This window comes from Triturus cristatus, chromosome 4_1 (genome assembly GCF_964204655.1).
Source record: "Triturus cristatus chromosome 4_1, aTriCri1.1, whole genome shotgun sequence".
Lineage (NCBI taxonomy): Eukaryota > Metazoa > Chordata > Amphibia > Caudata > Salamandridae > Triturus > Triturus cristatus.
In genome coordinates, this window is record NC_140585.1 from 623,057,210 (window position 1) to 623,070,426 (window position 13,217).

Genomic DNA, 13,217 nt, shown 5'->3' on the forward strand with positions numbered 1-13,217 from the left:
TATGGAGTGTGTTGAGTGTTTTGATGAGCACTGTGACATCACAAGTCACTAGTAATAAGATATCATAAGTGACTGGGTGCATCATTTCCTGATTATAGGTGTGATGTCAGAACGCACCTGCAATGAGAGAAGAATACAGTACATTATAGGTGGGATTACAGGTTCACAAATATTAGAAGTACCTAGTGAAGTTTGTTGCTGATTCTGGGCCTTTGTCGAGGGCTAGGTAAAGTTTCTGTTAAGACTCATGTTAGATTTTTGCAAATAAACGGAATTCCAGTATTGCGTATATAAGAAACATCACCCTTTTGCGTAAGCTCCCCCATAGTTTTCGTTTGTGGGACTGGTTGTGGCGCCTATATTGACTATAAGGTATAGAGAAATTGCTTTTGGAGCTATTTTATATCAGCATGCTATGGTAAGGTGGGATTGGAACTGTTGTAGGATGGTGCTGTGGGGCGGGATCTATTCTGGGTGAACGTGTCAAGCTGCAATATGCTGTAATTGGAACGGATATGACCTTTTACAAATTAAGGAATGTATCCATTTTAAGGTGTAGACTCTTTTTGGCCTCATTCAATTTCTGAAGTTTGGGATAATATTAAAATGGCGTGCTGGTACACGTTATTTCAAAACGAGCACTCGAATGACCGAGAACAGCGAAAACTTCATTGTGGAATCCTGCAAGTATTAAAGTGATGGACCGAGAGCTCAAAAGAGCTTTTGCAAGAAAAGGAAAGTAAGGGTTCAAGCAAAGCTGCAGAGAGGGTCATCTGGCAGCTTTCTCAGTTCTCCCTCATTTACATCTGCAATGTGAGCTCATGGTTTTCTAATACAAAACATCATATCCTATTTACACGCCTGTCTACACTGCCCAAGCAACATATTTGAGAGCCGAGCCAAACCACTTTATTGTACGAAATATGAGGCGACGTGTGTCTCCTCGGGAGAGTCGCCAAGCCCCTGCAGCCAGGGCTCCTAATCAACTCTTTGATCATTTGCTGGCTCTCTGGACCGGGCAGCAGGCGTTCATTACGGGCTCAAGAGACTGCAATTAGCGGACACTGGCAACAATTCTGGACTCAGGCACTCAATCTACACGGCAGGCCGAAGTAAAGGGTGCTATTTACAGAGGAAGAGGCTTTGGCAAGATATTACTTAAGGAGTCATGTCACTCAACGTGAGTTAAGGTCAGTGACCCACAAACACAGAAGATACAGTACACGAGGCAGGCCTCGAGAGGCTGGAAATATAGGCCATATTAGCCCCTTAGAGACAACCAGGTTTCAGTTGTATCCTGTATCTAAACAACACGAACTGACACAAGCTAACATTCCCAGTCTGGTCTGGATGCTGAATATTGTGTGAAAAAACAACACTGTCATATTTGTGGGATTGCCAATCCTGGCAGTCTTGAATGAGTTTTAACACATCTCATCTTCAAACCAGAGCTTCAATCAATTGTCCTGAATATGTTATAAGTAAAGATATTTTACTGAAACTTTCTCGCCAGACAGAAAACTACTATTGTTGCAAAGTGTTGCTTCTTGTACGGCCTGTGACATCAGAAGGTATCACTGTCAATGAAAACATTATACCAATGTTAACACGGTCTTACATAATGAAGGCCAACTACTATATTTGGACACAAACTGTCTTACCACATGACCTCTAGACATCTTAGATCATCAGGGAAACCATTTTTTATGGGCGTACATGAAGATGAAAGCTTCCCTTAGATTAAAAGACATACATACATCAGATTCACTGTTATAAATATCATTATCTCTGCCAGCACCCAACCCACCGCTTGTCACGACCCCCTCATGCGCCCTCTGTGTAGTGGCACCAGGGCTCATGTTACACTGCCCCTGTGGCTGCTTATGGCCTGCTATGATTCCATGTCCGAGTTTCACCAATCCCCCTGATTCCATCATGCCTGAGCTTGTAAGCATTCCCTGGACCAGGGAGGGACAGCAAATATATCCCAGCGATGAAGCCACCTCTCCAGCTACAAAGTCCAGTTTTATCTGGCTGAGAACTTTTGGCATCAAACCCATGTTTTTTACCGAGATCAAAGGCGAGAGTTCCTGACCAGTTTCAGCTTGGACCATGGCCCGCTGAAAGATTTTGACTTCTATTCAAAGGACTAAGTCCTAAGGCAAAAAACTTTGGTTATTCACTTGTTGAATCTGACCCAGCTACATTGAGGTCAGCCTGAAATCTTGCATAGGTCCCAGTCAACTGCGAACTGATATTTTTCAATCTCACTTTACTGTTTTGTAGGAACGTTTCCTGTAACACTTTAAGATTCTAAGGGGTCGATTAGGATGGCGTGCGGATGACCGCCGACGGTCCGGCAGCGGCCAGCCGCCCGCCGTCAAAAGCCGGGAAAACGCCGATTTGATTAGCATTACGGTCGTGACCGCAGTAGTGTAATTTTCCACCCTCCACATTTCTGCTGGTTGCAGTCTGCCCGCTTGCCTTGTGGGCGGAGCTGGACTGCTACTATTGTTGCGGATCAGGGCCAAGCACCGCCGGCGCGATTAGGATGCCGGCGGTAGCCAGCCTTTCCGCTGCGGTGAGACCGCCATTGAAAGGCTGGCGGAGACTAGTTCCGGGGGCCCAATGCAGGCCCCCAATGTGTTTGGTGGGGGTGTGGGTGCACTAGGGGGATTTCCCTGTACCAGGTGGCAGGCACTGTCCAGTGCCTGCCACGCAGTGCAGGGAATTGCAGGACATGCTCCTTTTCACATCGTGGCGGTGCTACTGGCAGCAGCAACCGCCGCAATGTTAACTGCCGGAATCCGACCGCGGCGGTCGGATTTCGACTGCAGAGCATACGACCGGCGATATACTGCAGTCCTAGCGGACGGTCTTTTCCCGCTACCATGGCGGTTGGAGTGATTTTCCGACCGCCATACTAATGGGCCCCTAAGTGTTTTGATCCCTTTTTGCTCAATGAATATTTCCTTTTTTTACGAAATTTCTTTTGCCAATTGTTCCTATCCCCCTCCTAGAAAGCTAATTCTTGCAAAGTAGTCTCTTTTAACACCACTTATGCTGTTTGTCTGCCATAGTCCAAGCCGTTGGTTTCTACAAGAAGTGTTGTTAACAGTCTGCCTGGGATTTGTATTTTGTCTCTAATGCAGGATTGACAAGCAATCTACAATTTATTTTCAATTAACATTATTCAAAACAGACTTTCCGTGACCTTTGTAGAAGCTAACTTTTTGTGGACTACCCTAGAATTCTTACAAGTGAAATATTGCTAAACGTGCTTCTTATCAATTATTAGCATTTTTATGGAAAATGCGCTCTTACCTATGCAGTCTCAAACAACTTTTTTAACTGTTCTCTGCCGGGGAATATTTCTCCTTAATATCGAGCATGCCTCACTTTTATAAATTAAGCAACCAGATTTGGCATTTTACAGGGCTCCTTAAGGTTGAATTAGCGAATGTTTAAAAATTATATTCCGGGCATTGCACGGGTACTTATACTTTTCATGTAACACTGGAGTGCTTTTAAATTGCACCCCAGCCAGAGCAAAAGGGCACTCTCTGGAGAATGTTCTTTTTCAAATTTCAGGGTATTGTAAATAAGGACTGTGGCCCAAATATGACTTAATTTTCATGTCACTGGTGCAGCACCAACTGACAAGGGTCTCAGTGACGCAATTGGGTTCAACCAATTTGACAGTTCAATAGTAGGAAGAGCGCACCCATCCTGTGGCACTGTGCCCAAATGCCAGCACAAATATTGTCCACAAAAGGTTGAAAAATCAGGGGGTGACCATGCAGAAGAGCTGTATTAGCAACAAAACACATACCACTTTTTTGTGACCAAGATGTATTTTGATATAACTCACCTGGAATCGGGGCTTGGGGAAAGAGTTGACTCAAAAAGCGATTATTCTAAATTATTTGTCTATAGTTGATAAGACATCGTATTCTTTTAGTGTTTGATCATCTTTTCCTTTTACACATGATGCAGTAACAATGGTAAAAACAATTAGAGTAAAAGAGAAGGTAGTCTGTTCAAATTACAGATTGGTCTGAGCATCTTGAAAAACTAACAATAGTATAGAGAGTTTTTTATGGTGTATGGGGAAAATATTAATGTTCAGTACTGTCCATCTGAAGTTCTCTGCTGTGTAATCTGAGCTCAATCTGGTTGGATGTTACGGGATTATGAATAATAATATAGCCTGAAGTAATGAGCAACTCAGCGACAAACTCTTAATTTTAAAGTGTTTTAACCTGTGTTTTTTTCTTTAAAAGGTGTGTATTTGTATTTTGGTAAAGAGTGTTAAGGAATGGAATTTCTGAAATAACACCTTTGTGGAAGAATGTGCCAATAACTTACATTTGAAATGGTGACTGCAACCACACCAAAGGAAGGAGACGAAATGCATTCTTTTAAAGGTGTAAAATATTACTGATGAGAAACTTATTGATTTCAGCCTTGTTGATCAATGGTGTCCTGTAGTTCAAATAGGGAAGGCTATTTTGATATTATTCTATATACTTTGCTGTTAAAAATGATTGCATCTTTTTGGAGGTACAGTAAGATTTGTGATACCCTGGCAAAGTAGACATGGCAATATCTTGAGGTGTTCAGAGCTCAAGAGGGCTCTTCACCTGGTAGATAAAGACTTTGGAGTGAAATAATTGCCCTTTCTGTGTTTCATTTACCTCCTGTGGATACATCTGATTAATCCAACAGCAGGGAAGATTAGTCTCAACTGAAAAAAGTGTGGCAATGGAGAGGATTACTAAGTATCACTTAGAAGTTTCATGGTCAAAAATGTCTGTTTGTCATAATCCCTTTTTTAACATTTAGAACAAAGACATTGATTGCTTCCCTGCCACAGCACCGCTGGCATATTGAGCTTGCCTATCAACGAAAAGTGCTCGAATGAGAACATCCGAAAATTGTCAAGTCATTTTACTTGCTTAACGAATTCTGATTACTAAGCGTGCTATCACCCTCCTGGAGATGGCTTACTTGATGAAACAGAAAGTCCACAGAGCTAATAGTTCGCAAGCTTATGATAGTACAGTTCAGAAGAAACACTACAATGTTTTTCTCAAGTTGATTTTGATTGTCACACATTATTGCAGACATTTGCTGTCAACAATTTCCATTTGTATAGAGTATGGATGTCATTAGTGTGACCTTGATAAGTTGTTCTATCATCCACTTTTGTGCAATGCTTAATATGTTTCTTTTGATTTGTTTTCTTCACTGAGTCCCTCTTATAGGTGTATTCTCTTCCCCTTCCCACCCTGCAAAAAGATTCACCAATGTCTTTGACAAAAATACATCTCTGGCCATTTACTGGGTGTGAAAGAGTAGGAGAGAAGTTTGAACACACCAAGCTTCCCAGGGAAACCATGTCCTAAGCCAGCAGTTCTTAACCGGTGAGTCGGGGACCCTCCCTCTGAGAAATCACCAGGAAAATGAGTCAAATGTGTTTTTCACTAAGGAAGGCATGGCTGTGGCTACAGCTGGCTGCATAGAAGGGATTTGCCACCTAGAAGGGGGGATAGACACAATTGGTAGAATAATGGACTGCCTTAACACCACCTCTTTAAGTTGGAGATGCCAAATGGCATCTGGGACTCCTAAAACAATTAAATAATATTAACAGATTAATAAAGTGTATACATAAAGATGCAAAATATAAAATGTAACATTTTAAAATGTACTGTAATTGTGGAGCAGTTAGAAATTGGAGGCTACACCTTTGCTTGGCCTTTCCAGATTGATTTGTGGGACAGTGTGAGTCCATCAAACAAAATTTAGAATGGATGATGGGTTCTTTTGATTGAATTTAGAAAAGCCCCTACCTTCCCATTAAAATTAAAAATGTGATTGTTTTTTTACATAGATTTCTTTGAGAATTAAGTAAAGTATTTCATCATTTGTGTATTGTTTTTTCGTCCAAATCATCAAAATTGCTTAGGCAATGTCCTCAGCTTTCAGTAATGACTCAGTGGGGGGTCAGTAATCATTAAATTGGATTCCACAGAAGTCAAAAGGTAACAACCTCTGTCCTAGGCAGTCCCCTTCCCACTCCCTGAGTGAGTTTACTGACGTGTTACGTATTGAGGGGGAACCCTGCTCATAAGTAAAATGGATTGACTACCTGAAATTCCCCTTAATGTCATAGTTTGTTTTCATAAATCGTGCCGTTTGCTCATGAAAGTGGTACTTCCAATTGCAAATGGCTTTGAAATGAGGTCAATAAAAATATATGTATATATATTGGCGCACATAAGATTAATCACTTGAACGTAGGTTTCTCATTGCAATATTTTCCTGGGATTCCTCTCTTTTCTTGGGAGATTTTTCCAGAAGTTTATTTGTACTCAAATAAAACACGCAATTAGATAATTTCCGTTGCATTCCAAAGGGGCTCCTGTCCCCTGCTGCTTTCTTTGACTGTCATATAGTGTCAGGAGAGTGTCTGCGCATACCGTGTTGCGGTATTTCTGACGTATATTGCTCTTCACTGGCTGCCTCACAATGATATTGAATTCCCGTTGCTTGCATATGACTTCCCTCTCATTATCTAGGGCGAGCACATTGGACAGGTGAATACCGTATTTTGTGCATTCAATTTAAGACGAGGAGGTTTCACCCGCCATCAACCATCCTGTCAGTACAATACATCATCTGTTCGGCTTTTTAAAGAGGCCATTGTCTCCCTCGCAGGATATTTCTTGTTTGTGTATTTGGAGATTATACTCTACATTCGTTCCTATGCTAATGTAAACAGCGTCTAAGGGACACCTTTTCACGGAGCGCACCGGTGGCACCACAGAGCCACAAGTCCCCAACAAACATGGGTATTAAAGCGGCCGCCACGGTAAGCGGGTGATCAGAGTGTTATCAACAGTTGTCTCTTTTCGGAATCCTTATCTTACTTTAGTCTGTCATGTGGCACATTTTATTTTGCCTGCATGGAACATGCTCATATGATAAATGTCACACACAAGAAAAGCAACAAGTTGGGCTCACACATGTCTCTTGGAAGTGGGAAAGGATGCAGAGCCTCATTTATTGTTTGTTCTTTCTTAAGATCCCCTCCAAGGAAGTGGGAACGTTTTGTGGCAAATATAAGTTCAAGTCTCATTTAAAGAATAAAGGTCATGAGTGGTGCAACAATGGCATTATCTTACAAAAATGGACTATACAGGTATACGGTGTCATCAAAGGGTCATACTTTAACTGCACATCTATGCATCCAACAATTGTGATATAGTGTGTAGTAATGTATATAGAGCCATCGTAAATATTTGCTTCCTTTTTCTCTTTCATCACATCTCGTAACAAAGACAGCCCCACCACTAGTTTGTGCCATTGTAATGTAAACTTTGCTAAGCTGTGCCATTGTTGCCTCTTTGCAAGTGGAGATAAGCACTCTCAATTGTATGCATATGAATGAAAAATAGGAAATATATAACATCACCACAAATCTTTCTCTCTGCATAGCCAACTAATTGGCAGAGGGCGCATATAAAAGTTCTGACCTTGGGCTTTTTGTCCACCGGTTTTTGGACCTTGGACAACTTGCTACGTTTTGTAGAAACAAGTGTCGCACTGTTGCAAAGTTTTTTGTGAATTCTCGTTTCACAGTTACATTGGTCTGTATCTGCTTGGCCCAGCTGGAATTCTAAACACCACATGCAATAGTTACCTAATATTTACCTTCGGTATTGGCAACAGAATGGTACAAGCTGGCAAATCGTATTCCATCAAAGTTTATCTTATTCATATTATAGTTAGACTGTGACCTAAAGTGATATATCTGTCCTATTATGTTATACCCTGCTCACCACAAGAGTGTAAAAACTAAAGAAACTAGAAGCAGTACCCAAGGTGCCAGGGAATATTTTTTCCATATCTCTTTGATACTGAAGTTTTGCATTGTAACATATTTTCAACACTCATTTATAATCAATGTGTTAAATGTGTTACACCACTTGATACATATGTTATGCTTTCTTGTAGAGCACAATCTTTGTCCCAGTGGAGGTCTTTCGGTAAAAAGAAAGTGACATATAGGAGCTCTGGATATTGATATGCAGGTCATTATTGCCAGCAAAGTATGACTCACGCATGGGGAGCTTTGACGGCTGTCAACTCATTCTGTGAGTTGCTGCCTTTAAGGGCATAAGAAGCAAGAACCAGGGACATGGACCTGACCCGGAAGAACAAATACAGAGCCCCGTCCACTTGAGATTCGTTCTGATCATTCTGTCACCAAACACACACACTTTTGCCACTCACTCACAATGTTACTTTACTGGGCTCAAATTGTAACTCATTCTCGTACTCCAACCCACCCTTCATCCCATCCGCCGCTGATTATGTTTGCATCCAACACCCATGAACACTCTAGAAGGGGAATACATTTCAGTATTCTTTTGATATTATGTTAAAAGGTATGCCATCCACTAGCGCAGCATCCTCTCTTTCAACCACTTCAAATGCACACTGCGTTCAACTCTAGAGATACAAAATTCATGTTATGCCTTAACCCCTCTACTCCACTGCCAAGCGTTGAATTTGGACCCACATTCACCCCTAAAGACTCAAATGCAAAGGTAAGTTCAAATGTGGTGGAAGTCACACTCTCTCACGCATATGGTAAACTCTACACAGACAATGAATATGCTCCCCACTTAGGCCAAATCAATATCATACCAAGAATCCATTGAATCACTTTGATGTTATCAAACATCACTATGTCTGACTATTCCGTCCCTGTTCAAAAGCCCCCATCTCTAACCTCCCTGCTAATGAATTTACAGTTTTTTTTCTTCAAATATCCTTAATATTTAGAACATCCTCTCAACACTACACACCATCCCACTCACAGACTTACTTTCTTACTTACCTATTGATCCCTAAGAACAGATTTGTCATCCCTCACTATACTGACATCAAAAGGCTATAGTTTAGTTGACCAATGTATCTTGTGTCTCCTCTGATCTATTCTGTACTGGGATCATCAAACAACTCACACTTTCTTTTTGTTTTATCCTATCTCTCTTGACAGGCACTTACCTTGAAAGCTTTAAGTAAACTGTGGAAACTCCACTGCTAAAACTTGTGGCTGACCCAGCCTTTTTTCCACTTATAGAACTGTTTCCCAGCTGCCTGCCTATTTTAAGATTCTTGAACAATTACAACAATACTCAATGTATCTAACTCCAGACTGGCTTCTATCTTTTATGTCACAAAATGTATCACATCAGCTCACTAGTCCCATGGACACTCCTTAATAATTCTATTTGACTTTAATAGGAAATAGGGATACTGGTTGAGTGGGTGAGACCCAATTTATACAGAAACCATAATCCCTGACAGGGTGTAACACAAGCAAACCCCAAATTAACCTGTGCTTACCTCTCTAGAAGATTGGCACAAAAGCAGTCAGGCTTAACTGAGACGTAATGTGTAAAGTATTTATGCAGCACTCCAAACAGTAGTAAAGTGAAAACACAACACAAGAAAACTCCCACATCAATTTAGGAAAATAGAATAACATATATTATATTATTTGATACCAAAATGACAAAAATCCAATCAGTAGAACCGTAGATATGCAATTTAAAGTTTTGATTGAAAATAGTACCTAGAATCACAAAACACCAACTGGAGTTTTCTGGTCGTGCCAGACCGGAACTAAGTCAAAAGTTCAGGCTGACCATGATTAAGTGCAGGTTTGGATACAGGGACAAAGATAGGCTAGCTGAACAAAACACTATAAATCATGTTGCGGAGAGTCGCAAGATCCGGAGTCGAGGATACATTGTGCACCAGAGGTTCTGAGGAAGCTGCAAGGCTGTGATGCGCAGTACTCTGTCATTGTTGAAGATGGGATTGAGAGGGGCATGCAATGCAGAGTCCTGCATCAAGGATCATTGTGCAACAGTGGTCTTGAGGAAGCTGCGGCCTGCGATGCAAGGTCCTGCATTGGTGATGCATGGTCAGTGGCAGTTCCAAGGTGGCTGCAAGGAGATGCTTTGCACTGCTTCAGTTCTGCTCACAGAACCACAGCTAGGCTGGCAGAGAACCTTCAGGCCCACTTCCAAGGGTCCAGAACTGGAGTGGCACCACTTAGGGGGCAAGTCCAGGTGCTCGGTTCAAGGTGGTTGGAGCCTTTTCTGTACTATAGACTCTCATCAGGAGGCCAGCCAACTAGTCCTTGGAGTCATTTTGGTGGTCCTGTGTTCAGGATGCAGGTCCAGTCCTTTTCACTCAGGGAGCAGAACAGCAGGGCAACAGAGCAGAGCAGCACTGCAGTCCTTCCGAGTCTTCCACAGGTCTAGAGGTGCACTGACGAGTTGCAGCTGAGGGTCCAATATTTATACCTGGTGCCAGCTTTGGAGAAGGAGAAGGTTCTGGAGGTTTCCACTCCCAGAGTTACTTGGAATTTCCTGCCGCCCTGCTCTCCCCCTCCCCCGAGAGTGTCAGGAGACATTAACCACTAGTTTGGAACACTTTGTGAGAGTGCTCAGGCAGAGGGTTTGTGATGTGTACGTGTGTTAGGTGACAGCTTCTCCCCTCTATCAAGTCAGGGAGTGCCTATCCTGCCAAAACTCTTCAGTAAACTCCTGGACCTGTGGATGTTATAGAAGAGGGACGCCGTGACGTGCTGCTACTGGAGGCCTGCCCAGCCATCTGAGAAGGAAGACTGGACCTGCATCCTTCATGCCAGCTGTTCTGAGCTACAGGGACACAACAAGCGCCCGAGGCCTCCCTGCAATGACCCACCTGCCCTGCTGCAACTGGACCTGCCTGAACCCTACTTGCCTCTGCTGGATGAGTTTCTGATCCCCCAAGAGGGGTTTTCCTGGTCCTGGTGTGAAATCAGTTATGCTCCTCCTTAAAGGAAAGAAGATATTCTGAAGTTTTTGATTCTTCATGACCGCGAACAGGCCCATTCATGGCAAGATCTTTCCGCCCATGCTGACCGACAACATGAAGCTCTAGTGAAACCGACTCTTTGCACTACAGTGACTGTAAGCGATGACCTGCAAAGCGAGATCTGAACTTCACTCTACAGCATTGACAGCTTGATTTTCCACCCCACCTGACAGGATCTTGCCTCATCCATGACTGTCCTCTACTCCCAGCTTGCTCATCATGCTACAGCGAGGACCATCCGTAACACTTTTCCTGCTCCTTGTGTCCTCCTCCACCACAAAATGGACTCTTCACCCCGGAGTTTGAGAAGGTAACTTTTTCATTGGGACTAACCTGGTCCCTGTATCTGATGTTCACTTGTTCACGGTTAGTCTGAACTTGTGACTTTCACCAGGTCTCTCATGTCCAGATAACCGCAAATGACACTTTATCCTAAAAGGTGCTATACTTACCCTAAATCATTAAAATGACATACCTCCGGTTGTACTGATTACATTTTTGTTGTTTTTCTGTCAAATGATTTATTAAGTTTTACTATATTTTTTATGTATTTATGTGGTATTTTTCTTGCGCTGTGTTTTCACTTTGTGAGTTTTTGCGCGCTGTATAAATGCTTACCACATTGTCTCCTAGTTAAGCTTGACTGATTTTGTGCCAAGCTACCAGAGGGTAAGCACTGGTTAATTTAGTGACTTTTTGTATTTCACCCTGACGCGAATTGTGGCTGTTGCTTGAATAGGGTTTCGCTCCCTTCAATCAACAGCCCAATTGCTCACAGTATTTGACTGAAATTGTAAAGTTTCTTATTTTACGAAGATACATCCAGCAGCAAGAAATGGCTTTCACTCCTAATAATACTCAAGGCAGAATAAAAGCAGGTATAAACAATGGCAACTGATTGGTACGCTGCTTACTTCCACTTTCCTTGCTGAGACTTCCAGCATCAGAGAAGGAGAGGTACGCAGCTCATCAAGAACACCCTAAGCCTGCGGCTATGGACCAGCTTGGCTGGGGTTTGTGGCATGATGAGGCAGTGGGAATATTCCAACTGCAATGCTAGGCCCCAAAGACTTTGAAGCTGGTGACCTTCGACTGAAAATAAGGTAAGATATGAATGTTTACCTCTTCGCACATTTCTCATGCAATTGACACCATTGCAAATCCAATCTTGATGAATCCCCTTGTCTTTTGAGAACATCTGCATGGCCCATGACTGGTTTCCTCCTTCCCAATCCAACCATAGAGACTTAATATCATGATAATCACCCCAGTCGCCATCCTTCCTTTCAATGGGCTTCCCTCAAGGTTCTGACCGAGGCTTGCTATTTTTTTCACTATAAACTTCACTGTGTGCTATTAAATCCCCTGTCATCTTTTCCTACCACCTCTGTGCCACCGATACTTACATTTTTCTTTCATTTATCTTCCTTGACTATCCCCCCACCTACACCTGCTCACATCCCAGTGTCACTGCAGTCAAACAATTGATGGCCTTTCAGTACCATGTGCTCAACTTTTCTAAATGCTGATATCATCTAAGTGTTCACCTCCTGCAAATGATCTTCACTAACTCTCTGCTTACTTCAAGCCATAAAACATCAGAAAGATCCTCCAACACCTTCTTTGTGCACTGCGGAGTCCTTCATAAACGTTCTTATTACGAGCAGTTTATGCTTTTGCAAACATACATATAAACTTGTGTCTCACTTGCATGAAGAGTCTAAAGTTTATGCTGGCAAAAGTACTGAACAGTTCATCACAAGCCCCCTGCCTACAGATGCTCATAGCAAGCCCCCTGCATACAGATGTTCATAGCAAGCCACCTGCCTACAGATGCTCATGGCAAGCCCCCTGCCTACAGATGTTCATAGCAAGCTACCTGCCTACAGATGCTCATAGCAAGCCCCCTGCCTACAGATGCTCATCGCAAGCCCCAAGCCCCCTGCCTACAGATGCTCATAGCAAGCCCCCTGCCTACAGATGCTCATAGCAAGCCCCCTGCCTACAGATGCTCATAGCAAGCCACCTGACTACAGATGCTCATAGCAAGCCCCCTGCCTACAGATGCTCATAGCAAGCCCCCTGCCTACAGATGCTCATAGCAAGCCCCCTGCCTACAGATGCTCATAGCAAGCCACCTGCCTACAGATGCTCATAGCAAGCCCCCTGCCTACAGATGCTCATAACAAGCCACCTGCCTACAGATGCTCATAGCAAGCCCCCTGCCTACAGATGCTCATAGCAAGCCCCCTGCCTACAGATGCTCATAG

The 13,217-nt window shown here is 42.9% G+C and overlaps 1 protein-coding gene across 7 annotated transcripts in view; it reads right to left on the reverse strand.

Moving 5' to 3' along the window:
- LOC146855301 (synaptotagmin-1) overlaps window positions 1-13,217 on the reverse strand; it is a 4,118,085-nt gene that overhangs the window by 658,525 nt on the left and 3,446,343 nt on the right. The window lies entirely within an intron of this gene.